At 39.4% G+C, this 22,153-nt stretch overlaps 2 protein-coding genes and 1 non-coding gene across 4 annotated transcripts in view; all 3 read left to right on the forward strand.

The window, feature by feature from the left end:
• The window catches only part of ERLEC1 (endoplasmic reticulum lectin 1), a 548,089-nt gene that overhangs the window by 262,520 nt on the left and 263,416 nt on the right, over window positions 1–22,153 (forward strand).
• Window positions 1–22,153, forward strand: part of ACYP2 (acylphosphatase 2) — a 115,396-nt gene that overhangs the window by 69,730 nt on the left and 23,513 nt on the right. The gene's annotated exons all lie outside the window — the stretch shown is intronic.
• LOC126025103 (U6 spliceosomal RNA) lies at window positions 21,961–22,067 on the forward strand. Its single transcript, XR_007501149.1, has one exon. It is a non-coding gene; the product is annotated as a U6 spliceosomal RNA (small nuclear RNA).

Consider the following 22,153-nt stretch of genomic DNA (forward strand, 5'->3'; position numbering starts at 1 on the left):
TAGTCCTAAAAGAGAAAAATGGAGGGCTGGAGCCATAGCACAGCGGTTAGGCATTTGCCTTGCACACAGCCAACCTGAATTCCATCCTCTGTTTCCCCGGTCCTCTGAGACTGCCAGGAGTAATTTTTTTTTCTTTTTTCTTTTTTTGAACCACACTGGTGAAGCTCAGGGGTTACTCCTGGCTATGCACTCAGAAATCGCTCCTGGCTTGGGGGACCATTTGGGATGCTGGGGGATCCAACCGTAGTCTATCCTAAGTTAATGCATGCAAGGCAAATGCCTTACCGCAGTGCCACCACTTCGGCCCCTGCCAGAAGTAATTTCTGAGCACAGTGCCAGGAGTAACCCAAAATCAATCAAATAAACAAACACAAAACAAAACAAAACAAAACATAAGGACTAGACAGCATTTCCACCAGCAGAGAATAAGAGTTCCTTTCTGGGGCCGCAGAGATAGCATAATGGTAGGTCATTGGCCTTGCGCACAGCTGATCCCTGACAGACGGTGGTTCAAATCCCGGCAGCCAGATGGTCCCCTGTGTCTGCCAGGAGTGATTTCTGAGCACAGAGCCAGGAGTAACTCCTGAGCACTGCCGGGTGTGACCCATAAACCAAAAAAAAAAAAAAAAAGTTTCTTTCTCCCTATATTCTTGCCAGCACTAATTACTAATTGTTCTTGTTCTTTGTGTTCCAGTATCTGTGGAGTGAGCTCATTGTTGTTTTGATTTTCATATTCCTGATGAGTAGTGAAGCATTTTTTTTCCCTGTGCCTTTTTGTATTTCTTCTTTGAGGAAGTGTCTGTTCACTTCTTCACCCCATTTTTTGATGGGGTTAGATGTTTATTTCTTGTTAAGTTCTATCAGTAACTTGTATATCTTATATATTAGCACCTTACTTACTGATGGGTATTGGGTAAATAGTTTCTACCATTCTGTTGGGTGGCTTTTGTATCCTAGGCACTATTTCCTTTGAGGTGCAGAAGCTTTTCAGCTTAATATAGTTCCATCGGTTTATCTCTGCTTCCTTTTGTTTGGACAGTACTGTTCCCTCCTTGAAGATGCCTTTAGTCTCAATGTCATGGATTGTTTTACCTACGTGTTCTTCTATATGCCTTATGGTTCCAGGTCTGATATCAAGGTCTTTAATCCATTTGGATTTGATCTTTGTGCAAGGTGTAATACGGAGGTTCAAGTTCACATTTTTGCATGTGGCTGACAAGTTGTCCCAACACCATTTGTTGAAGAGTCTTTTCTTGCTCTGTTTTGCCTTTCTTGCCCCTTTACCAAAGATTAATTGATTGTATGTCTGGGGAACATTCTATGAATACTGTCTATTCCATTGATCTGAGGGTCTGTCTTTATTCCAGTACCATGCTATTTTAGAGACTATTACTCTGTAATACAATTTAAAGTTGGAGAAAGTGATGCCTTCAATCTTCTTTTTCCTAAGGGCTGCTTTACCTATTCTTGGACATTTATTGTTCCAAATGAATTTCAGGAGTGATTGGTTTACTTTTTTTTTTTGCTTTTGGGCCACACCCGGTGATGCGCAGGGGTTACTCCTGGCTATGTGCTCAGAAATTGCTCCTGGCTTGGGGACCATATGGGACATTGGGGATCGAACCGCAGTCAGCCACTTGCAAGGCAAAAGCCCTACGGCTGCACCACTGCTGGCCCCTAATTCACTTCTTTGAGGAATGTTATGGGTATCCTTAGAGGCATTACATTAAATCTGTCCAATGCATATGGAAATATACATATACATGTGTAATATATTTCCATATACATATGGATATTGAGTTTCCATAGGATCCATTAATACCACTTATAGGGATATACCCTAGGAACACAAAAATAACCTCTGCATGCCTATGTTCATTGCAGCAATATTTACAATACCCATAATTTTGTGTTGTATTTTTGTGTTCCTAGGGTATATCCCTATGAGTGGTATTGATGGATCCTATGGGAACTCAATATCCAGTATGTAAGACCTGAGAACTGTAGGATGCTTCTTGATGGGAGGGTAATGTGGGTATTCATGTAAATGGTGTAGGGACAAAACAATCAGTTGAGATTGAGGGGGACCCAGGAAGGAAAGAGGGTCTGAAGGGGCTACAGATGGAGAAAGGTTGAAAAACAGTAAACCAATGACATATTTAAAACTGGGTCTTTGTCTTTGGAGTAATGTTAATATAGAAATTCCATGCGGACGTCATAGACTGAAGATCAAACCTTTCTCGTCCTCTAACTGCTCAGAGGTATATGCATATCTAATAAAAAAAATCTAAGTGGTTTTTGTTGCTATTTTGTCTGGACTACTTTTTTGGTGGTGCTCCAGACTTACTCCTGGCTCTCCATGCAGGAATCACTCCTGGTGGAGTTGGAGATCTCATATGAAGTGCCAGGATTGAACCCGGGTTGGCTTCATGCAAAGCACACTCCCTGTATTCTGTGCTGTCTCTCCATGCTCCAATCTATGTTGCTTTTTCCCATTGGAAAAAGCTAATACATTTTTGAGTTCACATAGAGATGTTATTTCCTTTTGGAGTCTTCAGTTCTACTTGTGTCCTAGAATATGGACTATGATCTATTGAAAAGAACAAAATACTATTTTAACTCTGAGGCTTCAAACATTCTAGCTGTAATTTTTATAGGGGCCAGAATGGTTATATAAAATCTCTGAAATATAGAGTCAACCAGAAAGAGAGATATGAAAAGAGAATTTTGGGACAGAGTGGAAAGAAAAGAAGGAAGGGAAAAAAATCAGTAAAGAAATGGTAGCTTCTTAGGAAAAGTACAGTTTAGTTATAAAATGTTTCTTATACAGTTTTGAAGGATTTTATTTTTTTAGTAAAAGCATGTTTTAAAAGATAAATTGAATATAAAACGAATAAGTAAAAACTGCTAATAGTATAGTTTTGTTTTCTTTTGACTCTTCAAATATTGGTATTCAGTTCATGCTTTGAAAAGGACTACTAACCCTTTCACTCTTGACTTAATTTTTTAAACAACTGTGTTTATACAGTGATTCAGCACACAGAGCAATTGTTCTTCAAACTCGGCCACCCAATTTAGAGAGCTCAGGGCCTGAACACAGTTGTTACTTTATTGAGACAAAAGGGAATGTTGGTAGACAAGAGAAGATGTAGACTTTAATTTTCTGTTTCCCACAGAATGCCCATGTATTTCCAAAGGGAATGGCCAAAGGGGAAAAAAATAGTACTTTAAGTGATTAACCAAGTAGACTTTTAGCTGAAGTTACCTTCATAGGCCCTTAGAAAGAGCCTATAAATATGAAAAGTGGAGAGAAAATATTTGTGTTACCAGCCTGTGGATTATGATTTACCCTAGGGAAGCTAATAATTGTGATGTATTTATTTCTTCTAATATGGTACTCAATATATACACTGATAACTGATAAAAGAAGAGGCAAAAAATGGCTGTTGGTTGCTGGATGAAAGGGTGGATTGGGCCAATAGCAGGAGTGATGTAAATGTGCTAGAAAAGCACAGGTCTGTTAAATAATAAAAAAAAGTCACTCTGTCCCACATGTGAGCTAGATTATCCTGCATTAGTCCCTCTCCTCCTGACTGACTTCACCACATGTGAGGAAGACCACCCTGTGTCAGTCTCTCTCCTCATGACTGACTTCACTGTCTCACATATGAAAGAGACCACCTGTATCAGTCCATCTCTTCCTGACTGACTTCACTGTTTCACGTGAGAGAAATTACCTTGTGTCAGTCCCTCTCCTCTTGACTCTGTTCCACATGGAGAGAAACCACCCTATGTCAGTTCCTCTCCTCCTAACTTATTTCACTCAGGGATACCCCCTAGTTAGGTTAATAATCCTTAGGTTATTAATCCTTAGATTAATAATTATTCTAGTAGTATTGAGATACATGATTAGATTCATCATCATTAATTAGATTAATAATCATTCTAGTATTATTGAGATAAAATGAATTGTTAAAATAAATTTATCCTATATAAAATGAAATAATCATGAAAGATGGAAATATTGGGTCTTTTGATAACCATTGTAATACTTAAAAAACTGTATTTGGTGGAAATGGTATATTCGGTAGAAAGAGTGTACTTGGCGGAAATGGTATACTTGGTGAAGAGTCTCAAGCACGTGGTTGTTGCTAACACTGAGACCGGAACTGTCAGTCAACGAATGAATGATTGGGATGTAAGGAATGTTAGACCAGAGTAGACATAGGTATTGGGGAGAGCCATGAGCACTTTGGTGGGGGGAGAATGAGTGGGTCCAATAACCTTGGACATCAATATAGAAACTTGAAGACTATTGCAAACCTGTTACTTAAACCATAATAAAACACTTGTTCATTGAACATCAGGACTGGAGCCATAGTACAGCGTGTAGGGTATTTGTCTTGCTAGTGGCTGTTCCAGGCTTGATCTCAGTATCCCATATGATCCCCTTAACACCATCAGGAATAATTTCTGAGTGCAGACCTAGGAATAATCCCTGAGCATTGCCAGGCATGGCCCCAAACCAAACAAAACCAAAACTAAAAAGAAAAACACATGGCTGGAGCGGTGGCGCAAGTGGTGGGGCATTTGCCTTGCTATGCGCTAACCTAGGACAAACTGTGGTTGGATCCCCTGGCGTTTCATATGGTCCCCCAAGCCAGGAGCGATTTCTGAGTGCATAGCCAGGAGTAACTCCTGAGTGTCACTGGGTGTGGCCCCAAAATCAAAATAAATAAAATATTCTTCAGTTTGCCCATTCATTTTGCTCTTATTAATTCCAAGTATTTTCTTCGTGGCTATCATTTAAATGAATCTCTTATTTTAAATTTTTCCTTAGAAATAGTAATATTTTTATGTTTTAGAATAATGTATCTTCATTAAATTAAAGCTGTGTACTTTAGGTAGAACTGTATTAAAGCTAAAAAAAATTTAAATGTAGACCAGAGCTTATGGAGGGTGAGCAGATTGGAGAGGACCCCAGGACAATGGTGGAGGAAAACTCTGGAACATGTGACACAGGAACAGGAAGTTGTGTATATGAAAAAGGACACCATGGGACCGGTGAGGTGGCACTAGAGGTAAGGTGTCTGCCTTGCAAACGCTAGCCAAGGAAGGACTGCGGTTCGATCCCCTGGCATCCCATATGGTCCCCCCAAACCAGGGCCAATTTCTGAGTGCTTAGCCAGGAGTAACCCCTGAGCATCAAACAGGTGTGGCCCCCCAAAAAACAAAAAACAAACAAACAAACAAACAAAAACCGACACCAACAACATCACAAATCACAGTGACCCAACTAAAATGCAAGAAAAAGATATTAAGGGCATTCAGATAAGAAAATAAGAAATCGGGGGGCCGGGCGGTGGCGCTAAAGGTAAGGTGCCTGCCTTGCCTGTGCTAGCCTTGGACGGACCACGGTTCGATCCCCCGGTGTCCCATATGGTCCCCCAAGCCAGGAGCAACTTCTGAGCACATAGCCAGGAGTAACCCTTGAGCGTTACCGGGTGTGGCCCAAAAACCAAAAAAAAAAAAAAAAAGAAAAAGAAAAAGAAATCGGGCCCGGAGAGATAGCACAGCAGTGTTTGCCTTGCAAGCAGCAGATCCAGGACCAAAGGTGGTTGGTTCGAATCCCGGTTTCCCATATGGTCCCCCGTGCCTGCCAGGAGCTATTTCTGAGCAGACAGCCAGGAGTAACCCCTGAGCACTGCCGGGTGTGACCCAAAAACAAAAACAAAAACAAAACAAAAACAAAAAAAAAAAAACCAAAAAAAAAGAAAATAAGAAATCAAGTTCTCACTATTAGCAGCTGGCAGGAAACCATAATTAGAAAACCCTAAAGACTATTTAAAAAAAAAAAAAGGTCCTAGAAATAATAGACTTGCATAGTAAAGTAGCAGGGTATAAAATCAAATAAATTTTTTAAAACCTGAAGTGCATAAAAATGATGCACGTTTTTTCTATGAAAATATAAGTCAGTGTCAAAGTTTAGAAATGAACTCAAGTAATTCATTGGATCCCAAATATCTTAAACACAGCAGGGCACCCAGTTTTTTGTTTTTTGTTTTTTGTTTTTTTTGTTTTTTTTTTTTTTTTTGGTTTTTGGGCCACACCCAGTAACGCTCAGGGGTTACTCCTGGCTATGTGCTCAGAAGTTGCTCCTTGCTTGGGGGACCATATGGGACACCGGGGGATCGAACCGCGGTCCGTCCAAGGCTAGCGCAGGCAAAGCAGGCACCTTACCTTTAGCGCCACCGCCCGGCCCCAGGGCACCCAGTTTAAGATCTTTCTCAGCCTCGATGTTTTCATCTGTAAAACAATCAATAATTCTTTTGTCTTGTGGTGATTTTGAGGTGGAGTTTGGATGTGAAGGTATTGATAGTGTCTTTTTCTATGTCTATATTGTTTAATTAAGAAACATGACTTGTTCGCATTCTGTTCTTAGCCAAGAAAAATATTTTATTGATATTTAAATTTTTTAATTTAAAACATTTGTGATTTCCAAAGTTATTCATAGTTGGGTTTTAGACATAGTGTTTCAGGATGAATCCCACCATCAATGTAAATCACTCCACCAATATTCCCAGAGTCCATCTCATGTCACACGCCCCAAAATAACAGGTACTTTTTATTTTATTCTATTTTAATCTATAAATTCCTTTTTATTTTTATTTTTATATATCGATTACAAATATGATTGTAGTTGGGTTTCAGTCATGTAAAGATCAACCCCCTTCACCAGTGCAACATTCCCATCACCAATGTCCCAAATCTCCCTCCTCCCCACCCCACCTCTCACCGGTACTCGAGACAGGCTTTCTACTTCCCTCATTCATTCGCATTGTTATGATAGTTCTCAATGTACTTATTTCTCTAACAGCACTCATCACTCTTTGTGGTGAGCTTCATATCATGAGCTAGACCTTCCAGTCCTCTCTTTTTTCTCTGAGAATTATTGCAAAAATGTCTTTTATTTTTCTTAAAACCCATAGATGAGTGAGACTATTCTGTGTCTATCTCTCTCCCTCTGACTTATTTTGCTCAGCATAATAGATTCCATGTCCATCCATGCATAGGAAAATTTCATGACTTCATCTCTCCTGACGGCTGCATACTATTCCATTGTGTATATGTACCACAGTTTCTTTAGCCATTCGTCTGTTGAAGGGCATCTTGGTTGTTTCCAGAGTCTGGCTATTGTAAATAGTGCTGCAATGAATATAGGTGTGAGGAAGGAATTTTTGTATTGTATTTTCGTGTTCCTAAGGTATATCCTTAGGATTGGTATAGCTGGATTGTATGGGAGCTCAATTTTCAGTTTTTGGAGGAATCTCGCTTTCCATAAAGGTTGGACTAGATGGCATTTCCACCAGCAGTGAATAAGAGTTCCTTTCTCTCCACATCCCCGCCAGTACTGCTTGTTCTCATTCTTTGTGATGTGTGCCAATCTCTGTGGTGTGAGATGGTACCTCATAGTTGTTTTGATTTGCATCTCTCTGATGAATAGTGATGTGGAGCATTTTTTTCATGTGCCTTTTGTTCATTTGTATTTCTTCTTTGACAAGGTGTGTGTTCATTTCTTCTCCCCATTTTTTGATGGGATTAGATGTTTTTTCTTATAAAGTTCTGTCAGTGAAAAGGTACTTTTTAAAGTTTGTGTCTCATGATTTCATTGGTGTTGACTCTGGCTCATGTATTTTGTTCTGTTGTTCCCTAACAATACCAATGCACCACACACTCCTAGGCCCCTGTTCTCTGTCACTTTATATTTGTCATTTTTCTCCCCCACTCAATTTCTTTCTTTCTCTTTACTATATATACTCCAGAACCTAGCATGCTCTTGAAAACACTCATTTAAACCATTGTAGTTATTCTGAATGGCACATATAAGTGATATTATTCTGTACTTATCCTTCTTCTGGATTACTTTATTTAACATAGTATCTTCCAGTTCTATCCATGTTGCAGTGAATTGCAGGATTACATCATTCTTTACAGCTATGTAGTATTCCATTGTACATATGTACCACATTTTAATGATCCACTTGTTTGTTGTTGGACATCTAGGTTAATTCCAAGTCTTAGCTATTGTACTGAGTGCTGTGATGAATAGAGATGTGCGTACACCCTTTTGGATCAGAGCTTTTCTGTCTTGGGGATAGATACCTAACAGCAGGATTGCTGGGCCATATGGCAGCTCAATTTTGAGTTTATTGAGGACCCTCCAAACTGTTTTCCTTAGAGGCTGGAATAGGCTGCATGCCCATCAACAATGAATAAGAAGGGCCAGAGAGATAGCACAGTGGTAGGGCATTTGCCTTGCATGCAGTCGACCCAGGAGGACCCGGTTTGATTTCCAGCATCCCAATATGGTTCCCCAGTCTGCCAGGGGTAATTTCTGAGTCAGAGCCAGGAGTAATCCCTGAGCACTTCTGGGTGTGATCCAAAAACCAATCAATCAATCAATCAATCAACAAAGTTAAAAAAAAAACAGTGGATGAGAATTCCCTTTCGCCACTTACCTGCCAACACAATTTATTTCCAATATTTTTGATATGTGTCATCCTCACTGGTGTAAGATGGTATCTCATTGTTGTCTTGATTTGGTTTTCCCTAATGACAAGTGATGATGAGCGTTTTTTTCATGTGCCTGTGACCATCTGTTGATCTTCCTCAGAGAGGTTTTGCTCATTTCCTCTCCCTATTATTTTTTTAAACTTTATCGATTGATTGATTGGTTTCTGGGCCACAGTGTTCAGGGGTTACTCCTAGCTCTGCACTCAGAAATCACCCCTGGCAAGATGGGGGACTATATGAGATGCTGGGTATCAAAGTGGGTCCTCCTGGGTCAGCCACATGCAAGGCAAATGCCCTGTCATTATGCTATCCCTCCAGCCCCACCTCTCCCTATTTTGAATGGAGTTTTTAGATTTTGTGTGGTTAACCTATGTGTATCCTAGATATCAGCCTTTTATCTGACATGTTGAGTCCAAATATTTTCTCCCACTCAATATTTGATTCCACACTTTTGTTGATTACTGTAATTAATGTTTTTACATTTTAGTTGTTAATTCTCAAAATTGATATGGTATTTCATTAAGGTTTTACTTTTGTTGCTTTGGATTAGGGGTTAGATACTGTCATAAATAAGTTGCTAGATTGTAATCCTGGCTGGTATTTTGGCCTTTTGCATGGGTGCATCATTGGAAAAAATAGCAGGTGCAAAAGGAGGTTTTATCCATTTTGGATAGACCCTCAATTTTTTCATTTACACGGGGAGGTTCTCTGCCTTAAGCATTTTGTTTTGGTTTTGAACTTAAGCTCCCACCTAATAATCGGCCGTACATGGTTCTTCATTTTCGGACCTCTTATGAACTGCTGACTGGACTAGAACTCATCTTGGATTGAATTCAAGTACCTATGGATCTTCTTTACTTTGGCGCCCATTGTGCGGGTGTGTGTGTGTGCCTCTTCCTTTGAAATAGGGGCCTAATTCACTGCCTCCAAAGATGGGCTTTCTTCTGCTCAAACTGAACTGGAATGGAAAATGTGTGTCTTCTCACCTGCTACGCAGCCTTGTGAGCATCTCATCTAAGGATCTCTGTCTCCGAATTACTTTCGGGCTTTGTGATTGCCCCGGGAGCTCCCCATGGCCTATTAGGTCCTGAATCTTGGAATTTCTTACTCGACTTCTGCTTTTCCAAGGGAATACTTACTCGGAATTGATCATCTTGGACGCTGTAGATTTTATTCTACTCTGGAGCTTGTAGTTGATTCCTTTACATCTGTTTCTGGTTTTGAACACCCTGTGTTAGGCTAAAAAAATGTTTTCTATACTTTTTCCCGTGATGCACTTATGCAAACAGCTACTCTTTTACAATTGCTTAGTTATTCTTTTTACAATTAAAAATATTATTTATTTCTGTACATTATTATTGTTTATTGTTTCTTTACAAAAAAAGGGGGAATTGTAGCATATGAAAAAGTTTCCATAAGATGATTCTTGGAATTGTATATAAAAGTGTTTCCTTAGGATTGTTCTGTGACTTTTGCCCCACCTAACCCTTCCGGGTGGGGCGCTGTGGAGTTGGGAATAAATAGCTTGAGGGACAGGAGTGAGGGGGCCTTCTGTGAAAAGCTGCTGGCTGCAGGAGGATTCTCTGGCTCTCCTTGCCTGATCTTTTTTTTTTTTTTTTTTTTTTTTAATGCATAATTTTTTTTTTATTTAAACACCTTGATTACATACATGATTGGGTTTGGGTTTCAGTCATAAAAGGAACACCACCCATCACCAGTGCAACATTCCCATCACCCAAGTCCCAAATCTCCCTCCTCCCCACCCAACCCCCGCCTGTACCCTAAACAGGCTCTACATTTCCCTCATACATTCTCAATATTAGGACAGTTCAAAATGTAGTTATTTCTCTAACTAAACTCATCACTCTTTGTGGTGAGCTTCCTGAGGTGAGCTGGAACTTCCAGCTCTTTTCTCTTTTGTGTCTGAAAATTATTATTACCAGGGTGTCTTTCATTTTTCTTAAAACCCATAGATGAGTGAGACCATTCTGCGTTTTTCTCTCTCTCTCTGACTTATTTCACTCAGCATAATAGATTCCATGTACATCCATGTATAGGAAAATTTCATGACTTCATCTCTCCTGACAGCTGCATAATATTCCATTGTGTATATGTACCACAGTTTCTTTAGCCATTCGTCTGTTGAAGGGCATCTTGGTTGTTTCCAGAGTCTTGCTATGGTAAATAGAGCTGCAATGAATATAGGTGTAAGGAAGGGGTTTTTGTATTGCATTTTTGTGTTCCTAGGGTATATTCCTAGGAGTGGTATAGCTGGATCGTATGGGAGCTCGATTTCCAGTTTTTGGAGGAATCTCCATATCGCTTTCCATAAAGGTTGAACTAGACAGCATTCCCACCAGCAGTGGATAAGAGTTCCTTTCTCTCCACATCCCCGCCAACACTGTTTATTCTCATTCTTTGTGATGTGTGCCATTCTCTGGGGTGTGAGGTGGTATCTCATCGTTGTTTTGATTTGCATCTCCCTGATGATTAGTGATGTGGAACATTTTTTCATGTGTCTTTTGGCCATGCGTATTTCTTCTTTGTCAAAGTGTCTGTTCATTTCTTCGCCCCATTTTTTGATGGGGTTAGATGTTTTTTTCTTGTAAAGTTCTGTCAGTGCCTTGTATATTTTGGAGATTAGCCCCTTATCTGATGGGTATTGGGTGAATAGTTTCTCCCACTCAGTGGGTGGCTCTTGTATCCTGGGCACTATTTCCTTTGAGGTGCAGAAGCTTCTCAGCTTAATATATTCCCATCTGTTAATCTCTGCTTTCACTTGGAAGAAGGAGCTTACCTGAGTAGCTTAATGACACAGCTAATGGAACTAGAAAATGCTCAACAAAAGGACCCAAGAATAGGAAGACAGAAGGAAATAACAAAGTTGAGAGCAGAAATCAACGAAGTGGAAACTCAAAAAACAATTCGAAAGATCAACGAAAGCAGAAGTTGGTTCTTTGAAAAAATAAACAAGATTGATAGACCACTGGCAAACCTAACAAAGAAAGAGAGAGAGAGAAACTTGACAACTCGTATCAGGAATGAAAAAGGAGAGATCACTACTGATATGACAGAGATTCAAAGGGTAATCAGAAACTACTTTGAAAAACTCTACGCCACTAAAAATGAGAACCTGGAAGAAATGGATAAATTCTTGGACTCTTATAATCTTCCACGGTTGAAGGAAGAGGATGTAGCATATCTAAACACCCCCATCACCATTGATGAAATTAAAACAGTAATCAAATGTCTGCCGAAAAACAAAAGCCCAGGTCCAGATGGATTCACTAATGAATTCTATCAAACTTTCCAAGAGGAACTACTGCCAATCTTGGCAAGACTCTTTCATGAAATTGAACAAACAGAAACACTTCCAAATAGCTTTTATGAAGCCAACATCACCTTGATACCTAAACCAGACAGAGACGCTACCAAAAAAGAAAATTACAGACCAATATCACTGATGAATGCAGATGCAAAGATCCTCAACAAAATCCTGGCAAATAGGATTCAATGCCTCGTTAAGAAGATCATCCACTACGATCAAGTAGGTTTCATCCCAGGAATGCAAGGCTGGTTTAACATCCGTAAATCTATCAACATAATACACAACATCAATAACAAGAAAAATAAAAACCACATGATCATATCAATAGATGCAGAGAAAGCATTTGATAAGGTCCAACACCCATTCTTGATCAAAACTCTCAGCAAGATGGGAATGGAGGGAACCTTTCTCAATATAGTGAAGGCCATCTACCACAAGCCAGTGGCAAATATTATCCTCAATGGAGAAAAACTGAAAGCCTTCCCTCTAAATTCTGGCACAAGACAAGGCTGTCCTCTCTCACCACTCCTATTCAACATAGCACTGGAAGTACTTGCTATAGCGATTAGGCAAGAAAAGGATATCAAGGGAATCCAGATAGGAAATGAAGAAGTCAAGCTCTCACTGTTTGCAGATGACATGATACTCTACTTAGAAAACCCTAAAGACTCTATCAAAAAGCTTCTAGAAACAATAGAATCATATAGCAAGGTGGCAGGCTACAAAATTAACACACAAAAATCAATGGCCTTTCTATATACCAATAGTAATAAGGATGAAATGGACATTAAGAAAACAACCCCATTCACAATAGTACCACACAAACTCAAATATCTTGGAATCAACTTGACTAAATATGTGAAGGACCTATACAAAGAAAACTATAAAACTCTGCTCCAAGAAATAAGAGAGGACACACGGAAATGGAAACACATACCCTGCTCATGGATTGGCAGGATTAACATCATCAAAATGTCAATACTCCCCAAGGCATTATACAGATTTAATGCCATCCCTCTAAAGATACCCATGACATTCTTCAAAGAAGTGGATCAGACACTTTTGAAATTCATTTGGAACAATAAACACCCTCGAATAGCTAAAGCAATCATTGGGAAAAAGAATATGGGAGGAATTACTTTTCCCAACTTTAAACTGTACTACAAAGCAACAGTTATCAAAACAGCATGGTATTGGAATAAAGATAGGTCCTCAGATCAGTGGAATAGGCTTGAATACTCAGAAAATGTTCCCCAGAGATACAACCATCTAATTTTTGATAAAGGAGCAGGAAATCCTAAATGGAGCAGGGAAAGCCTCTTCAACAAGTGGTGTTGGCACAATTGGATAGCCACTTGCAAAAAATTAAACTTAGACCCCCAGCTAACATCATGTACGAAGGTAAAATCCAAATGGATTAAAGACCTCGATATCAGCCCCAAAACCATAAGATATATAGAACAGCACATAGGCAAAACACTACAGGACATTACAGGCATCTTCAAGGAGGAAACTGCACTCTCCAAGCCTGATCTTTTAAACCCTATCGTTCTTGTCTGTGTGGATTATTATTTGCTGCGGATAAATATTACCAAGGTCTTCCCCCGAAAGGGGATAAGGGGATGGGAAGTAATTTCTCATTCTGGGGACTGTTCTTGGATTCACAAATACCCAGCAAAGTTAACAGCGAAGATACATTGCAAAGATCCTTTGAGGTCTAAGTCTTGGAGTGTTCTGCTTATGTTTACTTAGTGTAATTTATGTACTCAGGTTTGATATCAAGGTTTTTGATCCACTTTGATTTAGTTTTCATGTAAGGTGTGAGATATGGATTGATCTTTAATTTCTTTTTTTGTTTATTTGTTTGTTTTGGGGCCACACCCAGCAGTGCTCAGGGATTACTCCTGGCTCTATGCTCAGAAATAACTCCTGACAGGCTTGGGAGACCATATAGGATGCTAAGAATCAAACCTGGGTTGGCTACATGCAAGGCAAACAAACGCCCTACCACTGTGCTATATCTCCAGCCCCGATCTTTAATTTCTTATATAGTGGTTATCTAATTATACCAACACCACTTATTGAAGAGATGGTTTTTATTCTATTTCATGTTTTTGGCTCCTTTTGTCAAAGATTAATTGACCATATATTTGGAGATTTGTCACTGGCTATTCTATTCTGACCCATCGATCTGAAAGTTTTTATTTAAGTACCATGCTGTTTTGATCATGATGGCTTTGTAGTGTAGCTTCAAGTTAGGTAATGAGATACCTCTAGTTTCTTGTTTTTCAGTATGATTTTATTTATTTAGGATCTTTTATGGTCTCACACAAACTTTATAATTGACTGCAATTAATAAAGTCCTTGAAAATGTCGTCTGAATTTGGATATGGACTGAATTGAATTATATAGTAGTTTAGGTAAGACAATATGAATAATTGATAATATTGGGCCAGAGAGATAGCACAGTGGTAGGGTGTTTGCCTTGTATGCAGCTGACCCAGGACAGACCCAGGATTAATTTCCGGCATCTCATATGGCCCCCTGAACCTGCCAGGAGTGATTTCTGAGTGCAGAGCCAGGAGTAACCCCAGAAGGCTGATGGATGTAACCCCCAAACCCCAAAACTTGGTAATATTGATTCTTCCAATCCATGAGCATGAAATGTTCTTTTATTTCCTTAGGTCTTCAATTTCTTTCTGAAGTGTTTTGAAGTTTTTGTGGCATAGGTCTATCACCTCCCTAGTTAGGTTGGTTCCTAGGTATTTGATAGTCTTGGACATTATTTTAAATGGTCTCTTTCTTCTCTGAATGGTTATTTGTATAAAAGAATGTAATGTCTTTTTTTGTTTGTTCTTTCGTTTTGTTTTTCTTGCCACACCCATTTGATGCTCAGGGTTTACTCCTGGCTAAGTGCTCAGAAATTGCCCCTGGCATGGGGGACCATATGGGACACCGGGGGATCGAAACAAGGTCCCGATCTTTCCTTGGCTAGCGCTTGCAAAGCAGACACCTTACCTCTAGCGTCACCTCGTCGGCCCCGTAATGTCTTTTTTTGTATTGACTTTGTAGCCCACCACTTTACTGTATTGGTTTATTGTTTCAGAAGCTTTTCTGTGAACTCTTTAGGGTCTTCGAATTATATCAGCATGTCATCTACAAATAGAAATAGTTTGACTTTCTTTTTTCCAATTTGGATTCTTTTTATTTCCTTCTCTTGCCTGATTGTTATTGCTAAAAATTCTAATACTATGTTGAACAAGAGTGGAGACAGTGGACATCCTTGCCTGACCTCAGGAAACAAATTTTTTTTTGTTTGTTTTTGGGCCACACCCGGCTGTGTCAGGGGTTACTTCTGGCTGTCTGCTCAGAAATAGCTCCTGGAGGGCACAGGGGACCATATGGGACACCGGAATTCGAACCAACCACCTTTGGTCCTGGTTCAGCTGCTTGCAAGGCAAACGCCGCTGTGCTATCTCTCCGGGCCCGGAAACAAATATTTTTTTTAATCCTTGTATGAGTACCATGCACTAAGAGACCAGGAAAGTGATTGTTATTGTGCCAGAAAGTGAAGCCTGAGCTTCTGGTTGATTCAATGAGGATTCTTCAACTGTCAAAGCTTGAGTTTAAGGGGAAAAAATATGGTAGGGCAAAAGCTAGTGAGAATTCAGGTTTAAGGCTTTCCTTTGACACGAGAGAGAATTCCATGTAAAGTTTAAGGCTGGGAATGGGTATTGGAGTAGATTATGGGAAGACAATTTCCAGGCCAGTGGGAATTAACTAGGTACTTAATTACCAAGTTAGCACTGAGGACTGGGTGAATATTGGAAAGGATCGTGCTAGATCTTGGATAATTTCACTTTCTTCGGAGGAGGTTATTAGTGACTTAATTGCTCACTGTAACAAAAATATCAAAATTATTTTGGAAAATGAGATAAGGATGAAGAGGACTCTCGTAGCTTGTTTCATCTTGGGGGAAAGAGTAAGTTTTCTAAAGAATAGCAAGAATTTTTTTTTTTAATTTTCTATTTGTAGTTTTTAGTGGTGAAATGATTGTTGGCAGAAGAACATCTTTTCAAGACTTCCCCTGGTTTAGGTCAGAGGGGCAACCAGAGGAGTTATTTCTGCAGCTGGGAAAAAGGTTCAAAGCTTTCTTCCTGGAACTGGCTCTTATTTCAGAGTTTAAAATAGATTTGAAAAACTGTGCTATTTGGGAACTGGGGCCTATTCATTCAAAGCACATATGTTGGTAGCTGTTGAAATTCAAATACATTTAAATTAAATCCAAGCAATGCTCATATTACACTTATCAATCGCAAGGAGTGTTTAAAAAACATCCAGAGAATCAACATTGGCAGTGCTTAAAGCATAATATAGAAAATCCTGGGTTTCTGCCAATATCACTTTAAACTTAAACTGCAGTATCTAATGCCTTTCAAATGCCCTTCCCCCTGAACTTTTCATGTTTATTTTCAGTCCGAAAGATGATAGACCTAATAGTACTAGAGTTTTTTTGTTTTTTTTTTTTTTTTTTTTTTGTGGTTTTTGGGTCACACCCGGCAGTGCTCAGGGGTTACTGCTGGCTCCATGCTCAGAAATTGCTCCTGGCAGGCACGGGGGACCATATGGGATGCCGGGATTCGAACCGATGACCTTCTGCATGAAAGGCAAACGCCTTACCTCCATGCTATCTCTCCGGCCCCAGTACTAGAGTTTTGATCACTTTTATTTTATTTATTTTTGATTCTAGGAGTTGAAATGAGGTTGTTGGAATAGTTAATAAAGTCTTAAGACCAGGATTGAATTTTCTCTTTGTCTTCTCTCCAGTTTTGGCAAATGAAAACATTTTAATTAGATGCTAGGATTAAGAAAACATGTTGTTTTACTTATAAACAATTCTATTTTGAAAAGTAGTTGGGGGCATTTAAAAGATAGAGGCTGTAAGGAGGCAAGGACCTTCCCTTTCTCAGTCCAACCATGAGATCTGAGAGACCATCAACCAGCCAAAAGATGTTGAAAGAGGATAGAAGTACAGTTTGAACAGTTGAACTGTTTGTTAGCATTCAGAGTATTATATTTATACTACCTCATAATATATTCATCACATTATGAATATGCACATTATTATTATTTATATCATGTATTGTTATATTATTTATTAATGCATTGTACAGTATTGCATATAAACATTAATATAATATAAGAGAATATCTTATGATATGTGAACATGTTAATATATTCAATATATAATATATATAAATTATAATTATATAATATAAAATTTAATATATGGTATGTTAACATATCAAGTAGTATATTTATGTTACGTGATAATTTCCAGTGGTACTAGTAGACACCACAAAGTATGTTGCACGGATTCTCTCCTGTAGTTAAGACCTCTTTTTTTGTTTTGCTTTGTTTTTTGTTTTTGGGTCACACCCAACAGTGATCAGGGGTTACTCCTGGCTCTATGCTCAGAAATCGCTCCTGGCAGGCTCAGGAGCCATATAGGATGCCGGAATTCGAACCAATGACCTTCTGCATGAAAGGCAAATGCCTTACCTCCATGCTATCTCTCGGGCCCCTAGTTAAGATCTCTTAAATATCTCCTCAAGTATCATTACTTCAGTAAATGAATATTTCTGAGACTCACAAATACATATTCTGCCTCAAATCTGAGTCAGTTGAGTCAAGATTCAGACCCCATGACTTGAGTTATTTAATCTAAGTCTCCTAAAGCTAAATGAGCATCAAGACAAATGAAATTATACTAGAAATTAGAAGAAAAATTTTGCATGCCAAGCATGGAATTACTTATCTAATACTTAACATGCTTTTTTACATATTTTGTTTTATTGACTCCATAGACTTAACCATTGGTTTATAAACCACGCCAACGCCAAAGTTCTAGTGCCACCACATTATCAAAATGAATTTCATCCATTTCTTCTATCCCACTTCCCCTTTCCCTCTAGTAAACACCACATTTTTAAAATCTACGAGTTATTTTTGTTCTATTTTGCCCATTGCTTGCTTTATTTATAGTTCACATATGAGTGAAACCATCTGGCAATAGTCTCTGACTTCCTGACTTCATTGAGCATAAACACCTCAAGTTCCAGCCATGTTATCCCAAAAGGGACAGTTTAATATTTTTCTTTTTTTCTGGGAGCTGGAGCAAAGGGAACCTTAACTGTACTTAGATATACAGATATTTCAGATATACAGATATTTTAGATATTTCCTGAAAAGTTTTTTTAGCCTTTAAGTACCATTTTATTAGCATAATGAAGAGTCCCCAATAGGTGGAAGTAGGCATTTAAGTATTGAAAAGAGTTTATGCCCAAGAGTTAGGAAACTTGAATCCTACTTTTATTTTTCAACCAAAAAAGCCAACCTAGGGCCCAGAGAGATAATACAGTGGAGTAAGCACTTGCTGTGTATATACAGCTGACCCAGGTCCAATCCCTGGCATCCCCTGTGATCCCTGTGCTGTGCAAGGAGGATCCTTGAGAGCAGAGCCAGGAGTAGGCCCTGAGACTGCTAGGTGTGCTTGGACACATAATAAAGAAAAGGAAGTTGGGGCCGGAGAGATAGCATGGAGGTAAGGCGCTTGCCTTGCGTGCAGAAGGACAGTGGTTCAAACCCCGGCATCCCATATGGTCCCCTGAGCCTGCCAGGAGTGATTTCTGAGTGTAGAGTCAGGAGTAACCCCTGAGCACTGCTGGGTGTGACCCAAAAATACAAAATAAATAAAGAAAATAAAGAAAAGGAAGTCATTGATTAAGCTTTGCTGTGAATCAAGAACCTGGTCAAGTACTTGACATAGACCAAAGGCTTGAGGTCAGAATAAGATGCCTCCATATATATATATATATATATATATATATGTGTGTATATATATATATATACATATATATAATAAGAAGCCTCCATATTGTGATACATATAAGAAATCACAATATGGGCAGGAGAGATAGCACAGCTGTAGGGTGTTTGCCTTGCAAGCAGCTGACCAAGGACCAACAGTGGTTCGAATCCCGGCATTCCATATGGTCTCCCGGTATCTGCCAGGAGCAGAGAGCCAGGAGTAACCTCTGGGTGCTGTTGGGTATGGCCCAAAAACCAAAAAAAAGAAAAAAAAAAAGAAACCATAATATATATTGTGATATGTTTAAGAAGCCTTTACACTGTGATGTATAATAAGATGCCTCTGTATGAGATATAATAATATGCCTTGTATTGTGATATATATAATAAAATGCTCAGTATTGTGAAATATATAATAGCCTCCATATTGTGATATATATTAAGAAACCTTTGTATTGTTATATATATATGTATATATATATATATAAAAGAAGTCTTGGTATTGTGATTATATAATAAGAAGCCTCCTTACTGTAACATATATAGTAAGATGCCTTTGTATTGGTATCTATATCTATATCTATTTATTTATTTATCATCTTATATGTAAGGACAGTAGAGCACCATAAGTAAAAGCATTGAGAACAGGAGTGGCAGTGCCTGGCCAGCAGTCTGGGTGCTACTGTGCCTGTGTGTCCTGGTCTGAGCAGGGTTCTCTCTCCCTGGGCATGAATTATTGAGCTTTGACTCAGATCTGAGGAGCCTGAGGAGCAGGAGAATCTGATTTTCACCCTTAGGTTGTACTTCCTGTTTCTGAGTCACAGTAAATCTAAATGGAAGTGCTGAGAGGAAGTCATCTCTCTTCCCTTTCCCTCCCTTCTTTCTCTCATTCCCTTCCCTTCCCTTCTCTCTCTCTCTCTCTCTCTCTCTCTCTCTCTCTCTCTCTCCCTCTCTCTTCCTCCCTCTCTCTCTCCCTCCCTCTCTCCCTCCCTCTCCCTCTTCCTTTTCCCTCTCTTAACGCCCACTTCCTCCTCCAGATTGCCAAATTCAAGATATTATAATTTGTGTGTGCTGGACCAAGTGGCCCACTCATCAAAGTTCTTTTTCTTTGCCCTGGGATGTGATGTCAGCCATGTGGCCACTCCACCTTTCTGGGCTGTGATTTCTCCATCTCTACAATGCTAGGATGGTCCCATTCTCGAAGGCTGCCTCAACTGTTGCACACACATGATAAACATCTTCTCTTCAAGACAGGAGAGTCTTCCAAGACAGACCCTACTTCCCACATTCTTAAATCATTTATGGATTTGTATGTAACAATTATTTGCCAATGCAGAATGACTTAAGTGAGTGAAACCAAGAAAATATTGTGGAGGGGATCAGGGCATATCTTCAGTGCTCTGGGATTACTTTTGGCTCTGGGCTCAGGGGACCATAGTATGTGGATCCAGGGAATGTATTGTAGCCAACTAGGTACAAAACAAGCACTTTAATCCCTGTAATTCTCTCCAGCCTCAAAATAGTTTCAATGCTTTCCTCACAAGAGATTTTCAAAACTAGAAGGCAAGTCATTGTAGAAGCCTCCCCAAAACAATCACGTCACATTAAAAGCTGTGGATTCTTTGTAGAGACTGTTTGTTGGGAGGTTTCCACAAGAGCTAGCCAGGGCCAGCTGGTTCGCATCTGAAAGGACCAAGTATGGAGGCTGAGAAATTAGGTACCTCATAAGGGATACAGACAATTGTGAAGGACCCAGTGATAGACTGTCCAAAACCCACATCTCAGAGATGCCAGAGCCAATGGGATGGTGACTCCTGCTGGGTGCTCACTGTCTAACGAACCCCTATAAGATGCGATATGATGACTTGTGCATTGTCTAAATTATATATATATACATATTTGGTTTTTGGGCCACATACCCGTGGTACTCAGGGATTACTCCTGGCTCTGCCCTCAGGAATCACTCCTAGTAGGCTCGGGGGACTCCATGGGATACAGGGGATCAAATCTCAGTTGGTTATGTGCAAGGCAAACACCCTCTCCATTGTACTATCTCTTTGGCCCTAAATTATCATCTTTATCCCTCTTCCCCCCCCACACAAAAAAATCCAAGGAAGGCACACTGGTCTCAAGAATTGAATCTGTGTATTTGTAATCTGTAATTGTAATTTGTAATTAATTTGTCATTTAATTTTAAAGTGTAAATTACAATTTGTAAATTGTAATTTGGAATCTGTGCTTAGTGTCCCATAGAAGTCATTATTAACATTCCTAATACTTCTCAACAGACTCTCCAGGGGCATTCCAGTCTCCTGCTATTTCCAGCCAAGTGCAGGAGGGAGAGGAAACCTTCACTGGGTTAGTTAGAATAATGAAACAGGGGCTGGAGAGATAGCATGGAGGTAAGGCATTTGCCTTGAATGCAGAAGGACGGTGGTTCGAATCCCGGCATCCCATATGGTCCCCTGTGCCTGCCAGGGGCGATTTCTGAGCATAGAGCCAGAAGTAACCCCTGTGCGCTGCTGGGTGTGACCCAAAAACCAAAAACCCCCAAAAAAGAAAAAAAAAAAGAATAATGAAACAAATCAGCAACATGGGTATGTGTGTGTCACAAACTTCAATATTATATTGAAATTATAACACTTATTTTGCTCTGAGACTAAAGAAAAAATGAAAGCTAACCATCTTTTGTTGAAATTACTTAAATTTAGAATGTCAAAAAAGGGGCCGGTGCTGTCTCCAACAGGCCGGAGCAATAGCACACTGATAGGGCATTTGCCTTGCATGTGGCGGACCTTGGTTGGATCCCTGACATTCCATATGATCTCCTGAGTCTGCCAGGAGTAAACCCCTGAGTGCTGTCTCATGTAGCCTAAAATAAAATAAAATAAAATAAAATAAAATAAAATAAAATAAAATAAAATAAAATAAAATAAAACAATAAAATAAAATAAAAATAATAATAATAAAGAAATAGAATGTCAAAAGAGTGAGCTTTTTAATTTGTTTTTTTGTTTGTTTTGGGCCACACTTGGCTGTGTTCAGCGATCATTCCTAGTTGTGTGGGGGTCGGGTGGGGGGGTAGGAAGAAACCTTATTAATGCTCAGGATCCAATCCTATTTGGCTGTTTGCAAGGCAAACGCCCTCCTCACTGTACTATGGCTCTTGCTCGAAGAATGTCAAAAAGGTGCTCGCTTCGGCAGCACATACACTAAAATTGGAACGATACAGAGAAGATTAGCATGGCCCCTGCACAAAGATGATACGCAAATTCGTGAAGTGTTCCATATTAAAACAAACAAACAAAAAAGAATGTCAAAAAGTTTTAAGGGGGGTCCTCTAGTGATAGCCTAGCAGGTATGGCATTGTGTTTTCCTTGC

Source organism: Suncus etruscus, chromosome 12, assembly GCF_024139225.1.
Source record: "Suncus etruscus isolate mSunEtr1 chromosome 12, mSunEtr1.pri.cur, whole genome shotgun sequence".
Taxonomy (NCBI): Eukaryota; Metazoa; Chordata; class Mammalia; order Eulipotyphla; family Soricidae; genus Suncus; species Suncus etruscus.